Source organism: Saccopteryx bilineata, chromosome 2 (assembly GCF_036850765.1).
Source record: "Saccopteryx bilineata isolate mSacBil1 chromosome 2, mSacBil1_pri_phased_curated, whole genome shotgun sequence".
Taxonomy (NCBI): Eukaryota; Metazoa; Chordata; class Mammalia; order Chiroptera; family Emballonuridae; genus Saccopteryx; species Saccopteryx bilineata.
In genome coordinates this window covers 166,764,491-166,792,414 of record NC_089491.1, presented here as the reverse complement: position 1 = coordinate 166,792,414, position 27,924 = coordinate 166,764,491, and the positions used below count along the sequence as shown (strand labels likewise).

The following is a 27,924-nucleotide window of genomic DNA, read 5'->3' as shown; positions in this document are numbered from 1 at the left end:
TTCCCCCCCCTCTCTCTTTCTCTCTCCCTTCCTCTCTCACTAAGAATCAATAATAAACGTTAAAAAAAGCAAAAGAAAAGAAAATGGCTAAGTAGTGTTAAAATTACTGATAAGAAAGTAATGAAGCCTGATTTATAGTGGCACAGTGGATGAAGCGTTAACCGGGAATGCTGAGGTCGCCGGTTCAAAATCCTGCATTTGTCTGGTCAAGGCACACATGAGAGTTGATTCTTCTGCTCCTCCCTCCTTTCTTTCTTTCTCTCTCTCTCTCTCCTCTCTAAAAAAAATGAATAAATTTTTAAAAAGGAAAGTAATAATTTCTGGTGCTGTATCTAATTGGGGCACATCACTGAGCAGCAATTTATACTCTCAATTTTAATTAAGAGGTTAATGATATAAGCTTCTCAATTAATTTATAGTATGGATGCAGATCAGCTTTTAAAATATTCTATAGGTGCCATTTCAAGCACTGTGATTAAGTCAGTTTTGAAGCATTGCTCTTAACAAATACTAGGTCTTGTGAATGTTACCATTTCTTGATTTAAAATTCCGGGAATAGCATCTGACCTTTACCTTCTTTTTAAAAGAAATCATCTTTTCATATTAATAGATCAATCAGAAGTCCTACAGGTAACACCATTTATCAAGTTTCTGGAGACAAAATTTTCCAGATTTTGAAGCTGTTGTTGAAATTACATACGAAACAAAGTTAAGATATCACAGTCTGTACAACCTCAACACTGTTGATGTTCTATTGTTTTTGTGATTATGAATATGTTATTAATTTTGTTCATTAAGTATAGAATTCAGCAAAGAATTCATAAAAATGAGAATTAAAATAATTGCAGGTAACATAGCTCATATTCTTTCCATGTCATGAGTGTCTATTGTGTTTATGTAAGATAATTTTTCACGTAATATAAATGGTCATGGAAATATAGCTATTTTTTTCATGATAAAAGTTACATTTTGAAACTATAATTGGAATGGGTACCCTATTATGGTATAAAGGACTTTAACCAATAAATAACTTTGATAAATTGGTATAACAATTTTTACTAATAATTTATCTGTTAGAAAAATCTCATAATAAAATAGAAACTAATTTTGAGGAATTTCATTTTCCAAGGTGGGGGGTTATTTTAGTATCTCAAGGGGGGTTTTTTTTGTTTTGTTTTGTTTTGTTTTTTGCTTGAGTTCTCCCAGTCTGCCACACTTCATCCATATGTGCTGGGGTGAATACATGTATTTTTTTGTTGTTTTGTTTACAGTGACAGAGAGAGTCAGAGAGAAGGATAGATAGGAACAGACAGACAGGAATAGAAAGAGATGAGAAGCATGAATCATTAGTTTTTTGTTGCAATGCCTTAGTTGTTATTGATTGCTTTCTCATATGTGTCTTGACCGTGGGGCTGCAGCAGACCAAGTAACCCCTTGCTCAAATCAGCGACCTTGTGTCCAAGCTGGTGAGCTTTGCTCAAACCAGATGAGCTTGTGCTCAAGCTGGTAACCTCAGGGTCTCAAACCTGGGTCCTCTGCATCCCAGTTCAATGCTCTATCCACTACACCACCGCCCAGTCAAGCATCTCAAGGGTTTTGAGAGCTTACTTTAATACAGGTTGATTTTTCAAATTTGATACAACAGAGAATATACTTCTTGTTTTCAAGCAAATATTTCTTTAATTATAAATGTTATTAGCATTACCGTTTTTAGTGAAATAAGTGACTCTAAATATAAGACAGTGTTTCATGCTTTGCAAGCATGTAGAATCTAGATAGTCTGAGTATTGTCATAGCATGCCAGAAAGACTACAGGTGGACTTTTGGCTCATGTAACATATGATGAATATCCTGAAAATAATAGGAATCAGCCTGCTGATTTACCTGCTGCTATAGATAGGACATGGTGGAAAGTGGTAAAAACATAATATACATTGTTGTGATAGTTAATTTTATGTGTCATCTTAACTAGGCAATGATAACCAGATAGTTGATCAAATAGAACTGGATGTTGCTGTGAAAATACATTTCAGATGAGATTAATATTTAAATCAGTAGAGTTTGAGTAAAGTAGATTACTGTTCATAATGTGGGTGGGCCTCATACAATCAGTTGAAGACCTCAAGAAAAAAGACTAATTTCCATCTAGAAAGAGGGAATTCTGCCAGTCTTCAAACTCAAGTTGCAATATCAACTCTTTCCTGGATCTCCTGCTCATCAGCCTATTCTATAGATTTTGGACTCACCAGCCTTCATAATCGTGTAAGCCAATTCCTTAAAATAATTTTTTCTCTTTCTCTCCCTCACCCTCTCTCTCTATCTCTTCCAATGTCTATTTCAAATTTAGCTATTAGAGAAAATCATCTCAGCCCATTCAAAATAAAATTAAAGGGCAATCCATTCAAAGAGTACTAATAAGTGACAGACATTGTCAGAGAAAAGTGAAACACCCTAATGACTTTTCCCTGCTTTTGGTAGAATTTATCTTTACCTTAAAGAAAAAAAAGTAAATTACATGCTTTGCAAAGGTGGAGTGATTCATTTTATTCCTCCAGGGTGAAGTGACCTACTTCATTTCATTATTTCAGACTAGCAGTCATGGCAGGTTTCAAGATGAAATGTGATTGCTCAAAGGTAAAAACTAAACACAACTACAATGAAAAGTCCTAATAGTCAACCTTTTCATCCTTCTAGTTTGCATTTCCTCTCCTTCCAGCTTACCTCTCTTTCCAGGTTTCCAAATGAGAGTTTTCCATAAAACCAAGTGTTAGACGATACACTGTTTGCCTGTTTTACTGTGGATAGATGAGGATCAGTGGGGGAAATCTCAAATATTTTCGTTGATCTCCCTATATATCTCAGGATCTTGATCCTGTTTTTTTAATTTTTTTTTTTTAGGAATAACCACAGCCTAAATATTATTTTCTTACAAACCATAATCCCAACATTTGAAAACAGAATGATAAATTTTGTTTATTCCAAAGTGGCATGAATTCTCCTAAAACATTCCGACTAATTTAATGGATTTTCCAACTTTCTTGTGCAGAAAATGCAGAACTTTACATATGTATATTAAATTTTATTTATTGATTTTAGAAAGAGAAACATAATTTGTTGTTCCACTTATTTGTGTACTCATTGGTTGATTCTCTTACATGCTCTGACCAGGGATTGAATCCACAACTTTGGTGTATCAAGACAACACTAACAAATTGAGCTACCCGGCTCAGTTTTTTGTTCCTCCTCTTTTGTTCCTGAATAACTCATAAAGATTTAGTTTAGATGTAACTTTTAAGTTTCTCTTCTTTCTCTGAGATGGGTGCTCCTTCATTCTGTTCCCAGAGAAAACTATGCATAGTGGCTAAAATAACTGAAGGCCAAGATTTGAATCTTAATTTTCATTTATTAACATTTTTTCTTTCCTTTATTACTTTGATTTTAATATTCTTTATGCAATTTAATTTCTTTGTTGACCTGTTTCTAAAACCACAAGTAGCTATTCAGCACCAGCATGAGATGTCTTACTATATAACCAACAGAGAATCTGAATGGAGATGAAATAGGGCCAAAACCTTTTATAGCATATTCTAGAGCAGTGGTAGTCAATCTTTTTATACTTACCACCCACTTTTGTATCTCTGTTAGTAGTAAAATTTTCTAACTGTCCACTGGTTCCACAGTAATGGTGATTTATAAAGTAGGAAAGTAACTTTACTTTATAAAATTTATAAAGCAGAGTTACAGTAAGTTAAATCATATAATAATAATTACCACTTTATGTCAAATTTTTGCAAAGTTTGGCAGAATAAATCTTTATAAAACAACTTACTATAGTTAAAACTATCTTTTTATTTATACTTTGGCTGCTTCGCTACCGCCCACCATGAAAACTGGAATGCCCACTAGTGGGCAGTAGGGACCAGGTTGACTACCACTGGTCTAGAGCTATAGGAGGGACACTTAGAAAAAAACAAAAAACACAAACAAAATAAAACACCTCTTCTCTCTGGGAATGGTAAGAAAGAGCTAATATAACCTAAGAAAAGAAAGAATGGAACTTTACATGTGAATCAAAAGATATCTTCAGCTTGGAACACTCCTAAGTGTTTATTAGAAAAAAACTAAAAAACAAGAATGCTCTATACTTTTAGAAATGTAACATCAGCCTGACCAGGCAGTGGTGCATTGGATAGAACATCGGACTGGGGTGTAGAGGACCCAGGTTTAAAACCCCAAGGTTGCCAGCTTGAGTGCAGGTTCATCTGGTTTGACAAAGGCTCACGAGCTTGAGCCCAAGGTTGCTGGCTTGAGCAAGAGGTCATTCAGTCTGCTGTAGCCCCCTGGTCAAGGCACATATGAGAAAGCAATCAGTGAACAACTAAGGTGCCGCAATGAAGAATTGATGCTTCTCATCACTTCCTGTCTGTCTGTCTCTATCTGTTCCTCACTTTGTCTCTCTCTGTCTCTGTCTCACACACACACACACACACACACACACACAAACACACACACACACACACACAGAAAATGTAACATCAGTGCATCTAAACATTTTAACTCTCCTGGAAGAGGAACCATTGTAATATTTGAACATTTATAAAACTGAAATATAAGAGAATATATACTCAGCCTTTTCAGGCTATTCATATTCTGAATAGAAGTAGTTCATTCCAGGTGAATAAACATGAAGAGGCCAATAGAGTGTTCCACATTTATTTAAATAATTATTCTCCCTTAAGGAATGTATTTTACAACCATAATGGTGCAGAGAGGAGAAATCAAGCAAGTTAAACTGCCTTCAAGTATAACCAATGGCCTGAGGACTCCAGAGAAGGAAGCCATATTTTAAGAACCTATTCAGCTTGGCAACCCTTAGGAAACAATTCCAGGAACAGGAACTTTCTGGCCCCTTCAACTGCTCTAACAAGGGGCTTTGCTTATCTGCTGTCATTACCAACCCAGCACCTAACCTATAAAAATGGAGCAGATTCCAGGGAGTAAATAGATTTTATCCTCAAAACTAGACATAGTCGGCAGGGATATTGGGAAATAATCAGAAATGACTACATGGAAAAAAATATGAGTAAATGTAGTGTAATTTTTTTGTCCATCAGCTCATTAAGAGCCATAAATAATTTTCACTCTGCTAGTTTCTTTTTAGTGAGCTGATAAATTCTTGAATATTAATATTAATCATCTCTTCAGATCATAGAGTAAAAGAAAATAACTAATTTGTTTTAGAATTCCAAGAACATTATCTGAGTGTCAAAGCTCTCAGATACCATCTACTAAATTCTTGCTTTCTGCCACTAAATAAATCCTGTTTAGCATTAACTGAAAAATGAGAAAAGCCCCCTCATGCATTCTCAACACAGTGCCATGACACAACTCTGTAAGATCAATAGATTCATGGATCATTACAAATCCAAAAGATTGTCAATGTCTTTGCTTATATGTCATCAGTATTTTTATCAAGAAAGAAGAAAAATTACTGAGAACCAACTTGATAAATACTGTAATCAACACAGCACAAAATGGACAAGCAAATGAAACTCTGAGCTCCTTATCAAACAGAGGTAGCAGTGACTGGACTCAGATTTTTTCCTGTTATGGTAACACTTCTGAGAAGTAACATTTTCAAAGGGTTTTTCTTACCACTGTGACTGGGCTATTCTGAAAAGTGCAGTCATCAAAAAAGAGCGAAATGGCACAATATCAATTTCATCATCTGTAACTACTGGGGTTTTAATTTTCACTAAAGGTTGTCATTCTCCCCTGCACCACCCTAACCATAACAGACCAAGTACTATCACCTCTACCTCTTTCTTTGCTCTTTGATGCAATGAAATTAGTTGCTTTCAGAATACTTTGCATGACTGAGAAGGAAGGGCTCAAATAAAATAGTATAACTTACAAATCTCAGTAGGCAAAATATGTACATATAAATCAACGTTTCTGGTAAAGACCCCTAAATCCTTTAGTCTCCCACTGAATTCACTCAGTGTTCCACAAGTGAACACATTCAGGGGAATAATGAATTGTGAGAGTGTCTTGCTCAAAAAAGGCAGCTAAAAAAATAATTCAACAAGACAATCAGAGCTTTAAGCCTCACTGGAGCCTTCAAGATGGATGTAAAAATCAGTCAGTCATATTGTTTTGTCCTAAAGCTGCCATTCTGGAGGCCTGAGGGAGAAGAGCATCTAACCTCTAGCCATATAAGTGGTACCATTTTACTAAAAAAAGAGAAAGAACTTTTACGCACACATACACACACATGCACACACTTTACCATGCATACACACACACACTCATACATGCTACAAGTTTGATAAAATGAACAGAAACTGGATAAGGCTTTGGAATAAGGCAGAACTAAATTTGAATCCAAGCTCTCCACCATGGCCAAACTACTCTTGATCTTGGTCAAACCATTTAACCTTGTTGAGCTTCAAGTCCTTCATTTGGAAAATGAAAGTAATAATGTCTACTTTCTGAATTTGTGAGGATTAGTAAGGTATTATGTGTACCTAAACCTGGCAATAGTAGGCTTATATCCAATGGTGGTTATTAACTTTTATCCTTCCCATTCCCCAGCTCCTACAGGCTGATAAAAATATAAGGACCATAACTCAAATAGAAATTCTTAAAGTATATCAGGTATTTCAAGCTGTATATTATCTACCTAGAGAAAAAAAATCTCATGTATGTTTTTGACGCCCTAGCATTACTGGATTCTCATGGAAAAAATGACATAGTAAAGTCTAGATTTAAACTGTCTTACTGTTAGCTCATCAGACACACAGAGTCCAAAAGAATATACAAAACAGTGCATTTCCTTAGATTGACTTCTTATTGGGGTAAGACTTCAGTTCTTAAGTCTTAACACACCCACGCAGCCACCACCTTGCAGAAGGCAGATAAATTTCCTCTCCTATTTCAGCTTGTCTGCCCCAAGGTTTCTTGGATATTAAAGAGGTTTCTCTTTGACTTTGTACAGTTACAATATTTTTTTGTGTGTGTTCAGGCAATTTTCCCTTCACTCCACCAAATGCCATCTACATGGTTCTTAGATAGATCATTGTGGGAGGTAAAAAAGAGGAGGGACAGAGGGGAAAAAGTCATTCATAGATGTCCTCTTTTAAGATGTGATGGCTTCCCATGATGAGCACTTTCACATTGCCCAGAAATACTCTGGGCATCTCCAGAGTATTCTTATGTGTTTTCTCACCAATGATCAAGGAGAAGGAAAAAACAGATCCATCCTACTATGCCCCCTCCATGCAAATTTCTCAGTTCTCAAAAGACCAGTATACCCTTCATCCCATGAGTAGGTTAAAAACAACTGGGGTTTCTTCATTCATACTTTGCCAACACTATTCAGTCTCTAGATTTATTGTAGCTGGTCTCCCAGGAAAAACAGCTTACACACAGCTGATGACTGCTCTCCACCACCAGCACTCCCTCTGTCACACCCATACACACAATATGTCACTCTGCTTCCAGTATTCCATTTGCAGTCCCCTTTAGACATTGATGACTCCATATTAAGTTCTTTACAGAGGGTACATACACTTCCTTCCTATTCAGAAGTGCTAGAAATCCACCCCCACATACCTGCAGGGAGAAATCATTGATATCTTAACTCAGTGGTTCTCAAAATGTGCGCCCTAGAAGATTTCCAGATGCTCCCTATGGTATTCCAGAGAAATATGTGCCTATTGAGGATCAAAAAACCAACTGGGTTTTTAGAATTTAAATTTTTTGGGGATAGGGGTGTGGGGAATTGGCTGTAAGCTGACAGTCTGCCCAACCTGCCACCTCACTTGCCTGATTAGGTTGTAAAAGGCTGTTAACCTGTGGAGCTGAATTGTTTACACTATCCCTCATGTTCCCCAGAAAGACTGGAGGCAAATTTCGTCTATCCTTTGTTTGGTGCAAAGTTAAGATGATATGTATGGTGGGCATTTTGGATTGATGATTAAACAAGGAATTGTCTCTTGAAACATTTTGGGTTTCTATAAAAGAAGAATATGTGGTAATATCTAAAAAAGCTTTGAAATTCTTGTGAGGGGAAGTAAGACGGTGATGGAGTAGGGGGGCGTACCAATTTCCACCTCACAGAACCAAAGTGGATTACAACTTAATTTTAAAAACCATCACCTGGAAAAACCAATTATGGACTAAACTAAGAGGATTCTTTAATCAAGGATCACTGAAGAAGTGACACTGAGACTGGCAGGAAAAGCAGATATGTGAAGAGGGCTGCCCAGAGCAAACAGCAGCCTGGAGAGACTCACATGGCATGAAGTAAGTTTAGCGAAGAGGGGAGGGTTCTGGGCCCCAGGAACAAAGCCCCAGCCTGCAGCCCCAGAGCCTAGAAGAGGCTTACAGACAGAATGTAGCTGCAAAACAAGCCAGAATACTGTTTGTGAGAAAGAGTCAGATTTCTCAGACCCAGGATTCTTCTTAAAGGGTCCACACAGAACACCTCTTTCACAACCACTGACCCAGGACTCTGGGGGATGGGAAGAGATCAGAGGACAGGAGTAGTGGGAAGAGTATAATCTAGGAGGCCCAGGGAGAAACACTTTGAGGGACAGCAACCCTAACCCCAGGGCTGAGTCACTACCCAAATCTAAAGTGAATATTTTTTCTGGAACCAGCAATACCAGCAAAGGGAAGCAGGTCACCAGCCAAACAGAAGTTCTCCTGCTGCAGTGAGAGCAGAGTCGCTTAGAAGGAGGGAGCCATCAGGGATACAGTATTGAGTGCTAAAATCTGAGATGCATTGCCAACTCCACATTGCTGAGTGCTCACTGGAGAGTGGGCAGTGGTGGGGTGCAGAACCACAGTCCTGTTGGCAAGGGCAGAAGCCAGGCCAGCCAAGAATGAGGCCTGGTGGAAGCTCAGTCCCACCCAGCAGCCATGGAGGCAAAAGGGGCACACAAAAGCGGTCAAATCTGCAGATGTGGGTCAGGGAAGCAAGAGTGATCCGACTGCAGTCTGGCCCATGGAGGCAGGGCAAAATTTGGAGAACCAGTAGATACCCCTGGCTGAGTGAGGGCACACGTTCCGCCAGCAGAGCCAGGGCTTGTGGCCGGGCGCCAGGGAGCAGCTCTGACTGCAGAGCTGGGCTTGCAGCAAGGCCAAGAGTGCAGCCCTGCCTGTGGGGGTGAGGTGAAATGCAGGGAAATGGCGAAGACCCTGGCTGAACATAGGTGCACAGCCCCACCCCCACAGTGCCGAGGTTTGTGGCCCAGGCACATGAACACAGCTCCACTTGCAAAGGAGAGGCAGAAACTGCAGCAACTGCTGCAGCAGGCCAATGCCAGCAACATTGGTGCCAGAACACATAATGCACTGGCAAAGGGGGTAGCGGGCCTGCAGACAGAACATACCTAGGGAACACAGAGGCCATACCCATAGGACTCCTGTGGCCATGCCCTTCTTTTTTTTTTTTTTTTTTTTTAATATTCCGAAGCTGGAAACGGGGAGAGACAGCCAGACAGACTCCCGCATGCGCCAAACCGGGATCCACCCAGCATGCCCACCAGGGGAGACACTCTGCCCACCAGGGGGCGACGCTCTGCCCCCCCGGGGCGTCGCCCCGCCGAGACCAGAGCCACTCTAGCGCCCGGGGCAGAGGCCAAGGAGCCATCCCCAGCGCCCAGGCCATCCCCGCTCCAATGGAGCCCCGGCTGCAGGAGGGGAAGAGAGAGACAGAGAGGAAGGAGGGGGTGGGGGTGGAGAAGCAAATGGGCACCTCTCCCATGCACCCTGGCCAGGAATCGAACCCGGGTCCCCCGCATGCCAGGCCGACGCTCCACCGCTGAGCCAACCGGCCAGGGCCGGCCATGCCCTTCTTATACACAGACAAAATGGGAAGGCAGAGAAATGCAACCCAAATGAATCAAGAGAAATCCCCAGAAAAGGACTTGAATGAGTCAGATTTAATCAAATTACCAAATGCAGAGTTTAAAATAATGATTGTTAGGATACTCAAATATCTTAGAACAATAGATAAAAAAATGAGCACCTAAATGAAGAGATAGCAAGTATAAAACAGAACACTGAAATAATGAAAAAGAATCAGTCAGAAATGACAAGTGAAGATGACATTGGAAGAAACTAAAAGCAGGATGGATGAAGCTGAGGATCAAATCAGTGAGATAGAGGACAAAATAAATGAAGGCACAAAAGCAGAGCAACAAAAAGAAAAGAGACTCAAAAAATCTGAGGAAATTCCAAGAGAGCTCTGTGACAACATGAAGAGAAATAACATCCACATCATAAGGGTTCCTGAAGAAGTGAAAGAACAAGGGATAGAGACTTTGTTTGAAGAAATCATAGCTGAAAATTTCCCTAAATTAATGAAGAAAAAAGTCACACAGGTTCAAGAAGCACAGAGAATTCCATTAAAGAGAAACCCAAAGAAATCTACACCAAGACACATCAAAATTAAAATACCAAAGCTAAGAGATAAAGAATACTAAAAGCTGTAAGAGAAAAGCAGTCTATCACCTACAAAAGAACCCCTATAAGGATGACATCCAACTTCTCAACAGAAACACTTGAGGCCAGAACAAAATGGCAAAAAATATTCAAAGTCATACAGAACAACAGCCTACAACCAAGACTTTTTTATCCAGCAAGGCTATTGTTTAAAATTGAAGGAGAAATGAAAAGCTTCCTAGACAAAAAAACAACAACAACAAGAAATTCATTACAACCAAACCAATGCTGCAAGAAACATTAAGGGGCCTGTTGTAAACATAACAAAGGGAAAAAAGAATAGAGTAAAAGAGGAGTGTGGCTTTAAAGAATAAAATGGCAATAAAAACTACATATCAATAATAACCTTAAATATAAATGAATTAAATAATAAAATCAAAACATATATGGTAGCTGCATGGATAAGAAAACAAGACCCCTACATATGCTGTATACAAGAGACCCCCTAAAAACAAAAGATACACATAGGCTGAAAGTAAAAGTTTCAAAAAAAATATTTCATGCAAATGGAAATAAAATAAAAGCTGGGGTAACAATACTTATACCTGACAAAATAGACTTTAAAGCAAAGGCTATAGTAAGAGATAAAGAAGGTTACTACATAATAATAAAGGGAGCAATCCAACAGAAAGATATAACCATTATAAATATCTATGCACCTAATATAGGAGCACTTAAATATATAAAGCAAACTTTGATGGATATAAAGAGCGGGATCAACAGCAATACTATAGTAGTAGGAGATTTCATACCCCACTAACATCATTAGATAGATCCTCAAGAAGGAAAATTAACAAAGAAACAGCAGACTTAAAAAACACACTAGATTAACTGGATTTAACAAATATCTTTAGAACCGTTCAACCTAAAGCAAAAGAATATACATTCTTTTCAAGTGCTCATGGTACATTCTCTAGGATAGACCACATGTTAGGGCACAAAATGGGTCTCAACAAATTTAAGAAGATTGAAATTATATCAGCATCTTCTCTGATTACAATGGCATAAAACTAGAAATCAACCACAACAGAGAAACTGAAAAATACTCAAACACTTGGAAACTAAAAAGTATGTTATTAAATAATGAATGGGTTAACAATGAGATCAAAAAAGAAATTTTTAAAAAAATTAGAAATGAATAATGAGCATACAACAACTCAAAATTTATGGGACACGGCAAAAGCAGTACTGAGAGGGAAGTTCATAGCATTACAGGTATACCTTAAGAAGCTAGAGAAAGCTCAAATAAACAATCCCACATCTAAAAGAACTAGAAAAAGAACAGTAAGTAAAGCCCAGAGGTAGTAGAAGGAAGGAAATAATAAAGATCAGAGTGGAAATAAATGACATAGAGGCTATAAAAACAATACGGAGGATCAACAAAACCAAGAGCTGGTTCTTTGAAAAGGTAAACAAGATCGATTAACCTTTAACCAGACTCACCAAAAAAAAAAAAAGAGAGAGATCTTAAATAAATAAAATTAGAAATGAGAGTGGAGAAATAACCACTGACACAACAGAAATACAAAGTAGTGTAAGAAAATACTATGAAGAACTATATGCCAAAAAATTAAACAACCTAGATAAATGGACAAATTCCTTGAAACATATAATCTCTCAAAAATCAATCTGGAAGAATCAGAAAACCTAAACAGACTGATTACAACAAATGAGATGGAAACAGGTATCAAAAAACTCCCAACAAACAAAATCCCTGGATGAGATGCTTCACAGGTGAATTCTATCAAATATTCAAAGATAACTTCTATCTTTCTCAAGCTATTTCAAAAAATCCAAGAGTAAGGTAGACTCCCAAACTCCTTTTATGAGGTGAGCAAAATTCTAATTCCAAAACCAGGCAAACACAACACAAAGAAAGATAATTGTAGGCCAATATCTCTGATGAATATAGATGCTATAATCCTCTACAAAATATTAGCAAACCAGATCTAGCAATATATGAAAAAGATTATACATCATGATCAAGTGGGATTTATTCTGGGGAGGCAAAGCTGGTACAATATTTGCAAATAAATCAATGTGATCCATCACATAAACAAAAGGAAGGACAAAAACCACATGATAATTTCAGTAGATGCAGAAAAAGCATCTACTGAAATCCAGGACCCATTCATGATCAAAATCTCAGCCAAGTGGGAAAATAGGGAACATATCTCAACATGACAAAGGCCATCTATTAAAAACCCACAGCCAACATCATACTCAATGGGCAAAAATTAAAAACTATCCTTTTAATATCAGGAACAAGGCAGGGGTGCCCACTTTCATCCCTCTTATTCAACATAGATCTTGAATTCCTAGCCACAGCAATCAGACAAGAAGGAGAAATAAAAGGCATCCAAATTGGAAAAGAAGAAGTAAAACTATCATTATTTGCTGATGATATGATACTGTACATAGAAAACCCTAAAGTCTCAGTCAAAAAACTACTGGATGTGATAAATGAATTCAGCAAGCTGGCAGGATATAAAATTAATACTCAGAAATCAGAGGCATTTTTATACACCAACAATGATCTGTCTGAAAGAGAAATTAAGAAAAAAATCCCCTTCACTATTGGAACAACAACAACAAAAAATAAAGTACCTAGGAGTAAATTTAACCAAGGATATTAAAGACTTGTACTCGGAAAATTATAAAACATTGTTAAAGGAAATCAAGGAAGATACAAACTAGTGGAAGCATATACCATGTTCATGGATAGAAAAAAATAAACATCCTTAAAATGTCTATATTACCCAAAGCAATTTATAAATTCAATGCAATACCGGTTAAAATACCAATGACATACTTCAAAGAAATAGAACACAGATACCAAAAATTGATATGGAACCAAAAAAGAACATGAATAGCTTCAGCAATCTTGAAAAAAAAAAAGAATAAAATGGTAGGTATCACACTTTCTGATATCAAATTATACTACAAGGCCATTGTACTGAAAACAGCTTGGTACTGGCATAAGAATAGGCATATAGATCAATGGAACAGAACAGAGAACCCAGAAATAAACCCACACCTTTATGGACAATTGGTATTTGACAAAGGAGGTAAGAGCATACAATGGAGTAAAGACAGCCTCTTTAACAAATGATGTTGGAAAAATTGGAGAGCTACTTACAAAAAAATGAAACTAGACTACCAACTTACACCATTCACAAAAATAAACTCAAAATGGATAAAAGACTTAAATGTAAGCCGTAAAACCATAAGCCTCTTAGAAGAAAACATAGGCAGTAAGCTCTCCGACATCTCTCACAGCAATATATTTGCTGATTTATCTCCACGGGCAAGGGAAATAAAAGACAGGATAAACAAATGGGACTATATCAAACTAAAAAGCTTTTGCACAGCTAAAGACAATATGAACAGAATAAAAAGACAAACTACACAATGGGAAAACATATTCGACAGTAAGTCTGATAAGGGTTAATAACCAAATTTATAAAGAACTTGTAAAACTCAGCACCAAGAATATAAACAATCCAATCAAAGAATGGGCAGAAGAAATGAATAGACACTTCTCCAAAGAGGATATACAGATAGCCAATAGGCATATGAAAAAATGCTCAACATCACTAATCATTAGAGAAATGCAAATTAAAACCACGAGATAACACCTCACACCAGTCAGAATGGCGCACATTAACAAAACAACACATAATAAGTGCTGACTAGGATGTGGAGAAAGGGGAACTCTCCTGCACTGCTGGTGGGAATGCAGATTGGTGCAGACACAGTAGAAAACAGTATGGAGATTCCTCAAAAAATTAAAAATCGAACTGTCTTTTGACTTGGCCATCCCATTTTTAGGAATATAACCCAAGAACACCATATCACTGATCCAAAAGTAGAAAGGCACCCTTATGTTTATGGCAGCATTGTTCACAATAGCAAAGATCTGGAAACAGCCCAAGTGTTCGTCAGTGGATGAGTGGATTAAAAAGCAGTGATACATATACACAATGTAATACTATGGGACCATGAAAAAGAAGGAAATCTTACCTTTTGTGACAACATGGATGAACCTGGAAACTATAATGTTAAGTGAAATAAGCCAGGCAGAGAAAAAAATATATCATATGACCTCACTTATTTGAGGAATCCAATGAACAAAGTGAACTGAAGAACAGAACTGAGACAGAGGAGGGATCAAAGGGTCCAGGGCAAAAGAGGACAGAGGGAAAGGGAATGATAGGATGGGATAACCCTGAAGGGAAGTGGGGAGGGCACTATGGGGAGGGGGGCAAGGGGGTTGTTGAGGGGAATATGAGGAAGGGGGCGATGCATTCAGGGCAACACTAGAATCTATGTAAACACAATACATTAAAATCAATTTTTAAAAAAGCTTTGAACATTTTACTACAATTTTCAACATCCTATTTATGTGAATTAGGATTTTCTACTCTCAACACAATTAAGAGTAAAAAGAGAGGAATTCTTCAATGTATTGATGGGGAAATGAGAGTATGCCTTTCAAATATATGCCCAAACACTGAAGAAATCTCTAGGACACATCAAGCTCATGTTTCTCATAAACACAAGAATGAAAAAATTTAACACATTCTCACCAGGACCTGATGAATTTACTAAATCTTATTAAGAATGTATCCATATATATTAAAAGATAACATTTTTGTCTTTTTTTTTAACCCCTCTTTTTCATGAATTCTAAAAAGCATAACTCAAAATATATAATATAAAAATGGTTTTTAATGTCAGAATAAATTTAATTTTGTCATATTTATTTCATTTAATTACCATAAAAGCACACTTGGACTTTGTATTTTTTCTTTAATATTTGACTTAATTATTATAACATATTTCTCAGAAATTTGTATATAGTGCGTCTACAATTACTTGTAGGATTTTAAATATGCCCCGACTTCAAAATGTTTGAGAACCACTGTCTTAAGCCCTTACCTTCAATATCACCCTTCTATTGTACACTTCTCCATTCCCCTAAAGAGGGGACTCATGACTTTGGAATCAAGCTAATCAACCTCCTTATGGGTAATAAGGTCAACTTCCTGAGAAATAGCAGACCCTCTTCTTCCCACTGACTTCCAGATGAAGGAGAGCATCAATTTTCAAAAGTATGTCCTATGTGAGCTCCCTGCCTATCCATCCACTCTCACTACTATTCAGTCTGAATATTCAAGGAAGTTGACCCTATTTAACTCATGGCAGGCACAAAATGCCTAGCATGTCAGGAACAAGTCTGAGGAACTGACAGTCCAGCTCACCCATTTTGCCTGACCAGGCAGTGGTACAGTGGATAGAGTGTAGAACCAGGATGCAGAGGACCCCAAGGTCGCCAGTTTGAGCGTGGGGTCTCTGACTTGAGCGTAGGATCATAGACATGACCCCATAGTCACTAGCTTAAGTTCAAAGGTTGCTGGCTTGAGCAAGGGGTCACTCGGTCTGCTGTAGCCCCCAAGTCAAGACACATATGAGAAAGCATTCAGTGAACAACTAAGGAACAGCAACAAAGAATTGATGCTTCTCATCTCTCTCTTTTTCTGTTTGTCTGTTCCTATCTGCCTTTCTCTCTCTCCCTCTCGTGCGCACATGCAATAGAAAAAAAAAAAGAGTTACACCCATTTCTATATTTACATCTTTACCTCTAGGTTCTCCAACCCCAGCTGCATCTCCTGTCGTGCCTGGTAAACCCCATGGCTACAAACATTAACATCTTCATATTTTGGAATTTGTGAACTAATTTGTATTTCAGTTTCTTCTTCTAAAAAAATTATGGAAGACATATCAATATTGAGCAGTTGTATAAACAATTTAGTCACCCAGATTTGTGACTTGGTGGGTAGACCCAGTCCAAGAAGACCCATTCAGATAGAGCACACCTTTTTTTGAACCATTGCACAGAGGCTTCTGGGTTCCCACTTCGGATTTAGTGAAAGCTGGAAAGTATAATCAGCATTTCCGTGTGTGTGTGTGTGTGTGTGTGTGTGTGTGTGTGTGTGTGTGACAGTGACAGAGAGACAGAGAGATTGACAGAAGACAGGAGGGAGAGAGATGAGAAGCATCAATTCTTTGTTGCAGCTCTTTAGTTGTTCATTGATTGCTTTTTCATATGTGCCTTGATGGGGGGTGGGAGGCTACAGCAGAGCATGTGACCCCTTGCTCAAGCCAGTGACCTTGGGCCAGCAACCTTGGGCTTCAAGCCAGAGACCTTTGGGCTCAAGCCAGTGACCACAGGGTCATGTCTATGATCCCACACTCAAGCCAGTGACCCCACAGTCAAGCTGATGAGCCCATGTGCTCAAGCTGGCTTCAAACCTGGGTCCTCTGCATCCCAGTCCAATACTCTAGCCACTGTGCCACCATCTGGTCAGGCTCAAAGCATCTCTTAAATGAGAAGGTTACTTTGAATTCTGTGACCAAGCTCTTTCCTCTTCTAGTATTTTTCCACAAGTCAATTATTAAAAATTGAGAACTGTTCCTCATTGGCCTGTGTATTAGGCAGAGTTCTGCAGAGAAACAGAACCAGTAAGAAACACATATGTAGAAAGAAATTTATCACATGGCATTGGCTCATGTGAGAAGTCCCACGACCTGCCATCTAGAAGCTGGAGCCCTAGGTGCTGGTGGAGTCCTGAGAGCTGGAGAGTCCAGTCTGAGTTTGAAAGCCTGAGAAGTAGGAGCCCTGAGGGCAAAAGAAGATTTATGTCCAGTTCAACAGTGAGGCAGGGAGAAAATTCAGTCTTCCTCTGCCTTTTTGTTCTATTTGGGCCCTCAACTGATTGGATGAAGTAACTTTACTCAGGTCCACTGATTCACATGTCAATCTATTCCAGAAACACCCTTATAGACACAGCTAAAAATAATGTTTAACTGGATATCTGGGCATTCTGTGGCCCAGTCAAGTTGATATAAAATTAACCATCAAGCCATGGTGCCTGGGATTGACACATGGAAAACTGGAGTTTGCTTCCCATTGACTCCCTTCCTTCTAAGTGATGAAAATGGGGTTTTATTTCTCATTGACATACCAGCTTATATATTTCCTAGTAAGCCAAAAATTAGTAACACTGGGGACTGGCACATATATACAGCCAGCAATTACTGCTTCACATAGATTCAATCTATCTTTCAATGGTATGTGCTGTGTGTAAGTTAACTAATGTTGGCTCTCATTCCCTTATTTTGTAACTGAGCACTGAGAATCTCCAATGCATTCAGGTTAGCTCGACCTAGCATTATATTCTTAATGAAGGCATAAGGAGGAACATCGACAGGAGAGGAATTGAATGAAACAGACAAAATAGTGAGCTCTATTCTTGCAAGCTGCCAAATTGTCTTTCTACAACTTATACACATGATAATGCTCTCAATTAGTTTACCAACCCTGAAATCATCTAAACAATATATTTTATAAAATGTATACTATTTACAGTGTGAAATATATCTCCTCCCCTGCCCCTTTTTTCTTCTTGATAAAGGCTTAGAGGTATGAAGATAGAGAGTTTTCATGAGGTTGTAGTGACTCATTTTCCCCGTATATATATTATATGATGATCTGCAAATAAAAGGAATTTTAGCACTGGATTTAAATCAGTAACACTCTCATGGAATTTCACTGTAAAAGTTTTATGAAGAGAAGACAACATTAAATACAACAGTTTATAATTAGTGGAAGAACTGCTACCTACTAAATTGTTTTCTTTTTCTCATTAAAGAGTAACTTGTATTAATTGTAAAATGTTCTATTATGTATCGTTCTCATATAAAATTCATCTATAAAATATTGTTTCAATATAAATCATTTTATAAATTACTTTTTCTTTACTTAGCTAGAAAACATGAATATTTTTTCCTATCATTAATAACTTTGGACAATTTTTTTAAGTTGCTCTACATGAATCTTAACATACCTATCAGCAATAAATGAAATTTCTTCCCTACATTGACTTTGATCTTCAAAATAAAGGCCTGATCAACCTGTTACATTTTTTTTTGCTCTGTTTTCTGTTTATAAATTTGGAAGTTTAATATAACCCATTTCTATCCTTCTAGAGTTTTAAAATTCATATGAGCTTACATTTTTCTATCATTGTTACTATCAACAGTAAGTTAAGACCTGAAATCCAACATAATGGAAGGCACAATTGAAAGGATGTTTGCCTCTTTCCTATCCTATGCTTTTATTTATGTGCAAAGAACAGAGAGGAGAAAAGGGGGTAGGAGGACTTCTATCCCCTATTTTTGGGTCCTGGCAGGCATTGAGGGACAGAGAACATACAGCTCCTAGGACAAGACAGAGCAGTTTTTTTACACTTCTTTTCCGATGACAAGTAAGGATGCCCCTTATAGAATTCTGAGTTAGAAGCAGTCCATGAAAGGTATTTATTCTTGAGGTAGCTAGTTTAAGATTGTAATGCCATTAACTGAATGTAGTCTGACAACACAGGCTTGGCCAGGAGCCTGGTCTACCAGTAGCAATACTTTTATACAGTGTGAGTGTTCATCTTTCTCCACCTCTCTCTCATCACCTATCTTCTCTTGGGACTCCGGGCTTGAAAGATGGATTTTACTTATGTTGATATATCCCCATCCCAACTGTCCATCATATTAGTGCCAACTTATTCGCTAATGACTTTGTCATCATTTTGATCAGTTGATAAACACATTTTTTTTTTGTATTTTTCTGAAGCTGGAAACGGGGAGAGACAGACAGACTCCCACATGCGCCCGACCGGGATCCACCTGGCACGCCCACCAGGGGCGACGCTCTGCCCCTCTGGGGCATCGCTCTGCCGCGACCAGAGCCACTCTAGCGCCTGGGGCAGAGGCCAAGGAGCCATCCCCAGCGCCCGGGTCATCTTTGCTCCAATGGAGCCTTGGCTGCGGGAGGGGAAGAGAGAGACAGAGAGGAAGGAGGGGGTGGGGGTGGAGAAGCAAATTGGCGCTTCTCGTATGTGCCCTGGCTGGGAATCGAACCCGGGTCCCCCACACGCCAGGCCGACGCTCTACCGCTGAGCCAACTGGCCAGGACGATAAACACATTTATGTATGCATACATTTGTTTGTATGATACAAACATATACATCAATACAAACAAATTCTATTTCACTATATATATTCCAAGGACAGAATAGAAATGTAATTAAGAGTGTGATTGAGAGCTAGATTCTCTAGGTAGATTCAATACCAGCTCAGACATTTACTAAATGAAAATATAAACAAGCTACTGAATCTTGCTATGCTTCAGTTTCATATCTGCAAAATGAGAATAAATAATAATAGCACCTAATTTATGGTGTTATTGTGAAGATTACTTATTGGTTTACATAGCATAAAGTGTTTAAAATAGGAGAAGGCACATAGTAGGTATTCAGTAAATGCTACTTATCACATATTGTACACATACAATTGATGCTCCAAATAGTGTTTCATCACACTCACTGTGAAACTTGGGTTAAGTACTAAGTGTTGAGGGTAGAAAAGGGGCAGTCTACAAGTTGAGCATTTCTGCAAAAACCCTTCTTAACTTTATAAATGTGTTTGATGGTCTTTGACCCCACCCAGTTTATGACACCCAGAGCAGGGAAAGTGAGGAATTCTACAATTCCAAGAATGCAAGAATCTGCTACTGCCTGGTTTCTTTCTACCTAACCCCCTTCTCACAGTGCTTGACTTGTAAAGTACATGGTGGTGCACTGCATTCTGGGAACTGTAGCTTTTACATGTCTGTGAAGTATTTCAGGACAGGGGGGAAATTAAGATCTCTAAATTAATCTAGTGAAATAATCTAGGAGAGCTAGGAATTGGGAAAGAATTCTTCTAGCTTTCTTAGAGAAGCAAGTGTTTCTTTTTTGATGATGTTGACTCTAGCTCCCTGATGCCGGCAGAGGGATCATGAAGTATATTTCCACTACTTTTATGCTGCCTTTGTTTCCAGGATAATGAATGAATGGGATTATTTTCTATAGGTGTAGTTCCATTTGTTTTGAACTTAGAAAATTTTTTTCCAGCTTATTATAACACTTTTCAGGTTTTAGCTTTTAATTGCATTTTATCTTTCTTTTTCTGTTGTCATAGCAGTTTAACCGGAAGCTGTTAGACAACAATTATTTGACCCAGGAGTCTTTGCTACCATTTCTACCATTTTTAAACATTATTAAAGTCCCAGATGCTGTGTATGATTCTAATATACACAGAAACAAGTTATTTAGTGTTATTAATCTGCCTAGAGTCAGAGAATTTGATTCTTTGAAAAATAAGCCAAATTTAGCTTGTTTCTCAGAAGAGATCATTTTATAATCAACCCTAGTCTCATACTCATTTGTTAGTGTACTATTTTGATTATGAGTTCTGAAAAACTGTTTCACAGAAAGTTCTCTTAAATTGCTCTAAATTATCAAACGAGAGACATCCTTTCTTGTCTGTTCAGCAAAACAGACTTGTTCCCAGGGGGTTGCTTGATATCGGATCTCAGGAAATACTCAATTCTCTCAGGAGTAGGAGGTTGTGATTGAATACACCTCTGCATCAGCAGTTGTGACTCAGAGTCTCATGCAGTGGAAATTGAGGAAGTTGTGTTTCAAGAGCACAGTGGTCTGGGGCAAATATTTGATACTTCTATACTTGGATATTGAAAATACTATTGCTGTGAGGGTAGACGCATAGTATCCTATTGACTTTGAACCCAGTGGCCATCCTCCTACACCTTTTTCTAAGTTGGCAGAGCCTGCCTCTCATGACAAAAGCTGAAAATGTCAGATGTTTACTTAGTCATCCTCTTGCAGCTAGTAGTAGTCATGTGACCAGGTCTGATTAGTGAAGTTATAATTAGAAGTCTGTTTTGAGGAAAGATTTTCTTCCCAGATTAAGAGGGGCTGGAGGGATTGAGAGAGAGAAAGAGAGAGAGAGAGAGAGAGAACTTCCATTTCACCTGATAAAAAAGAGGCAAAGAGACCCTACTTCACTTGTCCTGCTTTTGGATGTTGACAGAAAAGGATGTGGCATTTGGAGTTGCTATAGTTATCTTGTGACAAAAAGATGTCCCTGACATACCAGGAATGCCAGATTGGAAAGACTGAAGCACCTGAGTCTTCAATAATTGCTGAGCCACTAAAATAGCCCTAAGATTACCTATCTTCAGATTTTCTGTTACAGAAAAATATAAACCCTTGGAGGTACTTATTACAGGTTGCCAGTGTCCTGTTCTTCTCTATGACACACAGGAGCAGAGTATTTCTCCACCTCCAAAGCATGGCTCTAGGGCTTAAAATAAAATGAGACCAGAAAGTTGCATGCCATGCCCGGTGACTCCCTGCATCCTTCCTTGTAGTGGGGATCATGGCAGCATGTACATTTTCAGAGGTGCCTAAGAAGCAAGTATCCTGGAATGATGAGCCAATGCCTAAGAAACCGCTGCTATGGAGACCTACCCGAAACCTCAGCCAACTTTACATGAGTGAAAAACAAACTTCTATGGTTTTAAGCCATTGATGGAGGTTGTTTGCTATCACAGCATCATGTAGTCTCTGATACCTGATATTCTGATACTCTATTCTTTAAATCACTTTTACTTTGATATGCTCCTTCTTGCAGCATTAACATCTAGTTGATACAGATGTAGCAATTTGACCTTCAAACAACTGTTTCTGTAAAATGAGAGGGATGCATTGATAGTGAAATGAATAACTACTCTTTCTGCTTGCTCAGCCTCCAGCCTCCATCTTCTGGTAACAACATCCCATTTGACTTAAGGTAACCACTGGAGCAGACAGGTCCATTCCCTGACCAGGTCTTCTCAGCACTACTCGCGGAAGGCTGCTCACTGCAAAATCCTAAGATTCCTTGCCCAAGAAGTTTTGTCTAGTTGCAATATCAAGATCAACTCATACTTAGGACAAGCCAGAAAAATCCAAGAGTTAATGTTCCAGAAGCCCTCATCATGCCATGTAAAGGGATACAGCTGGAAAATGCATTAACTTCTCATCTCTCAGTTAAGATAACTCTGGTGTACGTTACATGCTCTGTCTTTGATAGCTGGACCTTGAATGGAATCTCACAAAGACGATCTTCAGAAAGGCTAAGGCTGTTCAAAAGGTCTACTCATTAGTCCTTTATGGATTCCTGAAGCCCCTCTGATACCTGTTGTTTTTTGAGATGGATTCCTTAGCCCTTTTGCCCAATTCTATGAGTTACCCTATATATATACTTTCAATAAGATCATTTTGGGATGAATAGCTACAATTGCTTCTGTGACTTGCAGTTAAAAAAAATGATTTAGATGAGGTGATATGGTAAGCCTTTTTCAGCTATAAAAATTTTGTGATAAAAATGAATAAGTTATAAAAAGTATAAGAGGCACTAAATGCTATGTATTTATTATTCATAAAGTCAAATCAATAGAAGTCACTTTAAAATGTCAGTGTTTTCATATTTCTTTACATTTTACTTGAAATAGCATCTTTAGCTGGTGAGAATGTCTTTCTAACATTTCAACACAATTCCCATGAACAGTTATTGATCTACAGGAATAAAATAACTTGGTGGTGGTAGGGAGTAGTCACTGCAGTTGCTGTTGTTATTTTGTTTTGTTTTTGCCTGCAGCAGCTATTAAATTCCTATTTTCTAGTTTGGAATCTTTAATTAAATGGTTCTGAGAGTAAAATATTCTTAAGAAATTTCTATAATCCATAGCCTTATAATCACAGAAAAACTTTGTTTGTTTATGCTAATTTTACATGACTAAACATGAGAATTCATAGAGAAAAGCTATTTATGGTTTAAAGAGAGGTTCTTAATACCCAAACCTAGGACAAAATGAGAAACAAAATAAATAATGAGATTAATGAATTATAATCTGGAATATAAAATATATGTATTTGTGTGTCCATAGTAATATAAATAATTGCCTAAATAAATAAATGGGAGAGTAGAATTCCAATTATTAAATGTAGAAGGAATGATGGCAATAGAAAATTATCATTTGGTAACAGTACAGTAATAACTATTCCAGTCAAGAATTATTAATAGATGCTAAAGTTAGTAGGTGAAAGTGTGATGAGAAACAGAATATTTACATAGTCTCAAATATCTTCCCCTAAGATCCTTAGCATATACAGAAAGGAAAATTAGAAAGGTACAGTGGAGAAATTTGGAAGACTCTACCTTATCCAAGTAAACATTGCCAGTCATGAGATAAAATGACATTATAACCTCCTGACTTGATGTGCTGAAAAGGTGTGATGATTAATTTTATATGTCAACTTGACACATGGGGCCACAGGGTGCCCAGACAGTCTGGGTGTGTCTGTGAGTGTTTTCAGGTGACATTAACATTTGAATTGGTAGACAGAGTAAAGCAGATTACCCTCTCCAGTGATTACCCATCATCCAGTCTGTTAAAGGTCTGAGTAGAATAAATAGACTAAGAAAGAATTCTTTCTCTCTGCCTTGCTGTCTTCAAGCTGGGGCATCACTCTTCTCCTGCTTATTGGCTGAGACTTTGACTGAAAACATACCATTGGCTCTCCTGGGTGTGTGGACTCCTCAGCCTCCATAATTGCATGAGCCAATTCTCACACACACACACACACACACACACACACACACACACTATTGATTCTGCTTCTCTGAAGAACCCTGGCTAATAACAGATATTTTGGTACTGAGAGTAGTTGTAGAGGAACAGAATTTTAAGAATGAGTTTTCTGAATTGATTCTGGGCTTTCTAAAATTGGCTCTTTAATTCAGTGGATTTAAAGATGTTAATGGCTCTATTTCCAACAGTAAAGAGAGCACTGATAACTTATGACATGATCTGGCAACAGAGATATGCAAATTGTCTGCACTGGCACTATAATCAACCACTTATAAAAAGCAAGGAGTTGAGTGTCTGTATATATGATATTTTCAAACATATTTGAGAATCTAAAAAATATCATGGGGTTGGCTGGTTGCTCCTAATGTTGCTGTACAAAGCAGTGAAAGAAAATGATGAGCTCGTGGATACAAATTTCCAGCTCAGGCACCGCATTAATGACCTAAAAACTTCTATCTGTGCCCTGAAGTACCCTAATCTCCTGTAGCTGCAGGGCTGAGATTGCTGAAAAGCAAAAGCAGAATCTCATCATGTTACTGACTGAATTACAACACAAGTTGAACTCCCAGCCTCACAGAGTGTCTACTGTTAAAGTAAGGTCACTGACTAGGAAAGAATGGTATCCTGTAAGCTAGCATGGGACCTGTGGAAAGACTCAGATGAAGCTGGACACATTGAGTTCTTAAATTCTGATAAATCTTCTTTGGCCAATGGAAGAGACCTTCCCACCTCCAGTGGAAGCAGCACTGAATCAGGTATGTGGGATTTTTGCCAACAATGCATAACCTAAACTTAATCACAATAAAATAATAGACCAAAGCAGAGAGACCTTTTACAACATAACTGGCCAATGCCCTTCAACAGTGTCAAAACCATAAAAGACAAACAAAGGCTAAGGAACTTTCACTAATTAAAGGAGACCAAAAAGACACATCAACTAAATTCTAGATTGAAATTTGTTCTGCGCCCACAAAAGGTCATCAGTGAGATGATCGATAAAATTTGAACAAAGAGTGAACATTAGTCAATAGTACAGTGGTACCTTGAGATATGAATTTAATTCGTTCTGTAACCGAGCTCATAAGTCAGTCAATTTGTATATCAAACTGCCGATACTGGACCCATACACCAACGAGCCAACTAGCGGCAGCTTACCGAATCACGACTTGTATCTCGGAATTTTACTTGTATCTCGAACAAAAATACAGACCAAGTCGCAGCTTGTATCTTAAAAAAAATTTGTCTGTTGGTCTGTTTGTATCTCAGGGTACCACTGTATTGTATTAGTATTACCTTCTTGTTTCTGATCATTGTAGGGGAAGCTGGGTGAAGGGGATGCAACTATTCTTTGTGCTATTTTTACAACTGTTTTTTATCAGTTTTAAATGATCTCAAAATGAAAAGTTCAGAAATAAAAATACATGTTTAAAACATTATGTAAAGTAAATTACACAAACCAGCACTGAACTGGCAACTACAGGCAGAGTGTGCACTGAGGGAACGGCTGTGAAAGGCTGCTAAGTGTTGGTCACTCTTTGGAAACTGCACAGTGCTCAGAAGGAACTATGGGCTCACTGCAGAAGCAAGGTGAAAATAAGGAACTGGATGTAAAATAAATCACAACAGCCTGAAGAATATTGCAAAACAAGGACTTATTCAATGCATGAATGTCAGAGGAATTCAGAGTAAAAAACAAACTGAAGAGGTTAGAAGTAATAAGAAAAACGTGGCTGGGAATAAGGGATGACTTTTGACATGTGAGGGATTTCCTTTCTCAATTAATTCCTGGTCATAAAATATAAGTATGTATTTCTCTATAGATAAACATAGACATTCCATTTCTTCTAATAAGTATGTATGTGCCTATATGTTATAAATAGAAACTTCTGTCTCTATAATTAGGAGAAGGTGGATATTGGGAATTGTGCATAAGTCAGGAAATTCTACAAAACATTGGAATTGTAGTCCAGAGATCAAGAAATTGATGAGCTCAGTGGTTACACAATAACTTTATGGAAAAAAGATGCAATAATATGCCATATAATAATGATTATATAGTATAACAGCAAAAATTTGAGCATTTGCTATATGTCAACCACTATTGATTAGGGACTTTGCATGTTAATTCATATAATCCTCACAACATATGAGGTGGGTATACAATGATCCCTGTTTTACAAATGATGATAAAATGTAAATGGCAAATAATGGGATTTGACTACAAGCCATTTGGTCCAGAGGTGAAGCTTTTAACCACAAGGCTACATATACTGCTTTGAATTTACAAGAAAATATTTGACTAAACAGACTAGCTTTCCCTTCTCCTGGGAGATGAAACTTCTACTTGATAAGACTATTATGCCTTAATATAAGCAGTACCCAGAAATAGGACCCTCCTGTCACCAAAAGGTGACAGATTAGAGCATTCTGGTGAGATGAGAAGTTGAAGAAGCTGAAGGTAGGGGATGGGGAGGAGAAGCAGCAGACCACGGAATGCAGAACCCACACCCATCACCCTGTTAGGAGGCTGGTTATAGTTCCCCTGCAGGCAAGGTCTCTCAAACGGACGGACGGAGTGAACTGCTGTGCAGTACAGACACTACCTTGCTCCCAAGATAGTCTCCCACATGAGATGATTAGAAAATGGACTTTCAGGGAGAATTTGATTTGAACTGGCACTGTCAGGCCTTATCACAAGTACCATTTTGCTCCAAACTGGCAGCTGGAAGATTCAGCAAAAGACAGGGGACAACGCTTCTAAGTGTGAATTTAGATTTGAAGAAACATCTTCAGTCAGTTCATACTCTGTGTTTAGAAAATCTGGACACCAGCAGGCAGGACTTGCTGAGGTTAATTGAGTAGGGAAAAAAAGTAACATGATGAAACCACTTGAGAAATATCTGTTCTGGGAACTGAATTTGCAAATGAATTCCAAGCAGGATTAACTGAAAAGCCAAGGTGGTAATGAATTATACTCGAATACAACAGACAGAGTTGTTTATTTTGAACAGGCTTTGTTTCCTTTTTAAAACACACTATTCTTGGCCCTGGCCGGTTGGCTCAGTGGTAGAGCATCGGCCTGGCGTGCAGAAGTCCCGGGTTCGATTCCTGGCCAGGGCACACAGGAGAAGCGCCTATCTGCTTCTCCACCCCTCCCCCTCTCCTTCTTCTCTGTCTCTCTCTTCTCCTCCCCGCAGCCGAGGCTCCACTGGAGCAAAGATGGCCCAGGTGCTGGGGATCGCTCCTTGGCCTCTGCCCCAGGCGCTAGAATGGCTCTGGTCGAGGCAGAGCATCGCCCCCTGGTGGGCAGAGCGTTGCCCCTGGTGGGCGTGCCGGGTGGATCCTGGTCGGACACATGTGGGAGTCTGTGTGACTGTCTCTCCCCATTTCCGGCTTCAGAAAAATACAGAAAAAAAAATTCCCCCCCAAAACCCACACTATTCTTCCCTTCCACAAAGAAACATGCTTTCTCCTAGTTCGCTTTTGAACACATGGCTTGCTCAGTCCATGTTCTGTTTTCCTGGCTTTGATGGAGACAGTTACGCACAGAGAAATAGTTTTCTCCTCTGTACACTCAATGATGTAAACATGATGATAAACGAGGACTGACAGGGCGGCAAGAGGAAGCTAGTGGAAGCTGGAGAGTGCATGTGCCCTGGTGAGCGCGGGCTGTGTGTGCCTGCAACAGATCTTTAGAGTGCAAAATGTGAGCCCAGTGTTGTCAGACCTGCCAACTCTTCAAGAAAGGCTGAAAATCTCCATTTTTCTATAAAATATCTTGACTTTCCAATATTTACTTAAAACTTTTTAAACTGTGT

General features: G+C 38.5%; 1 protein-coding gene across 1 annotated transcript in view; it reads right to left on the bottom strand.

Moving 5' to 3' along the window:
- Positions 1-207: 207 nt before the first annotated feature.
- Positions 208-27,924, bottom strand: part of PLCH1 (phospholipase C eta 1) — a 371,189-nt gene continuing 343,472 nt past the window's right edge. Inside the window, exon 24 of the transcript XR_010729158.1 lies at positions 208-277. The gene's annotated coding sequence lies outside the window, so the exon portion shown is untranslated. The remainder of the gene's footprint in view (positions 278-27,924) is intronic.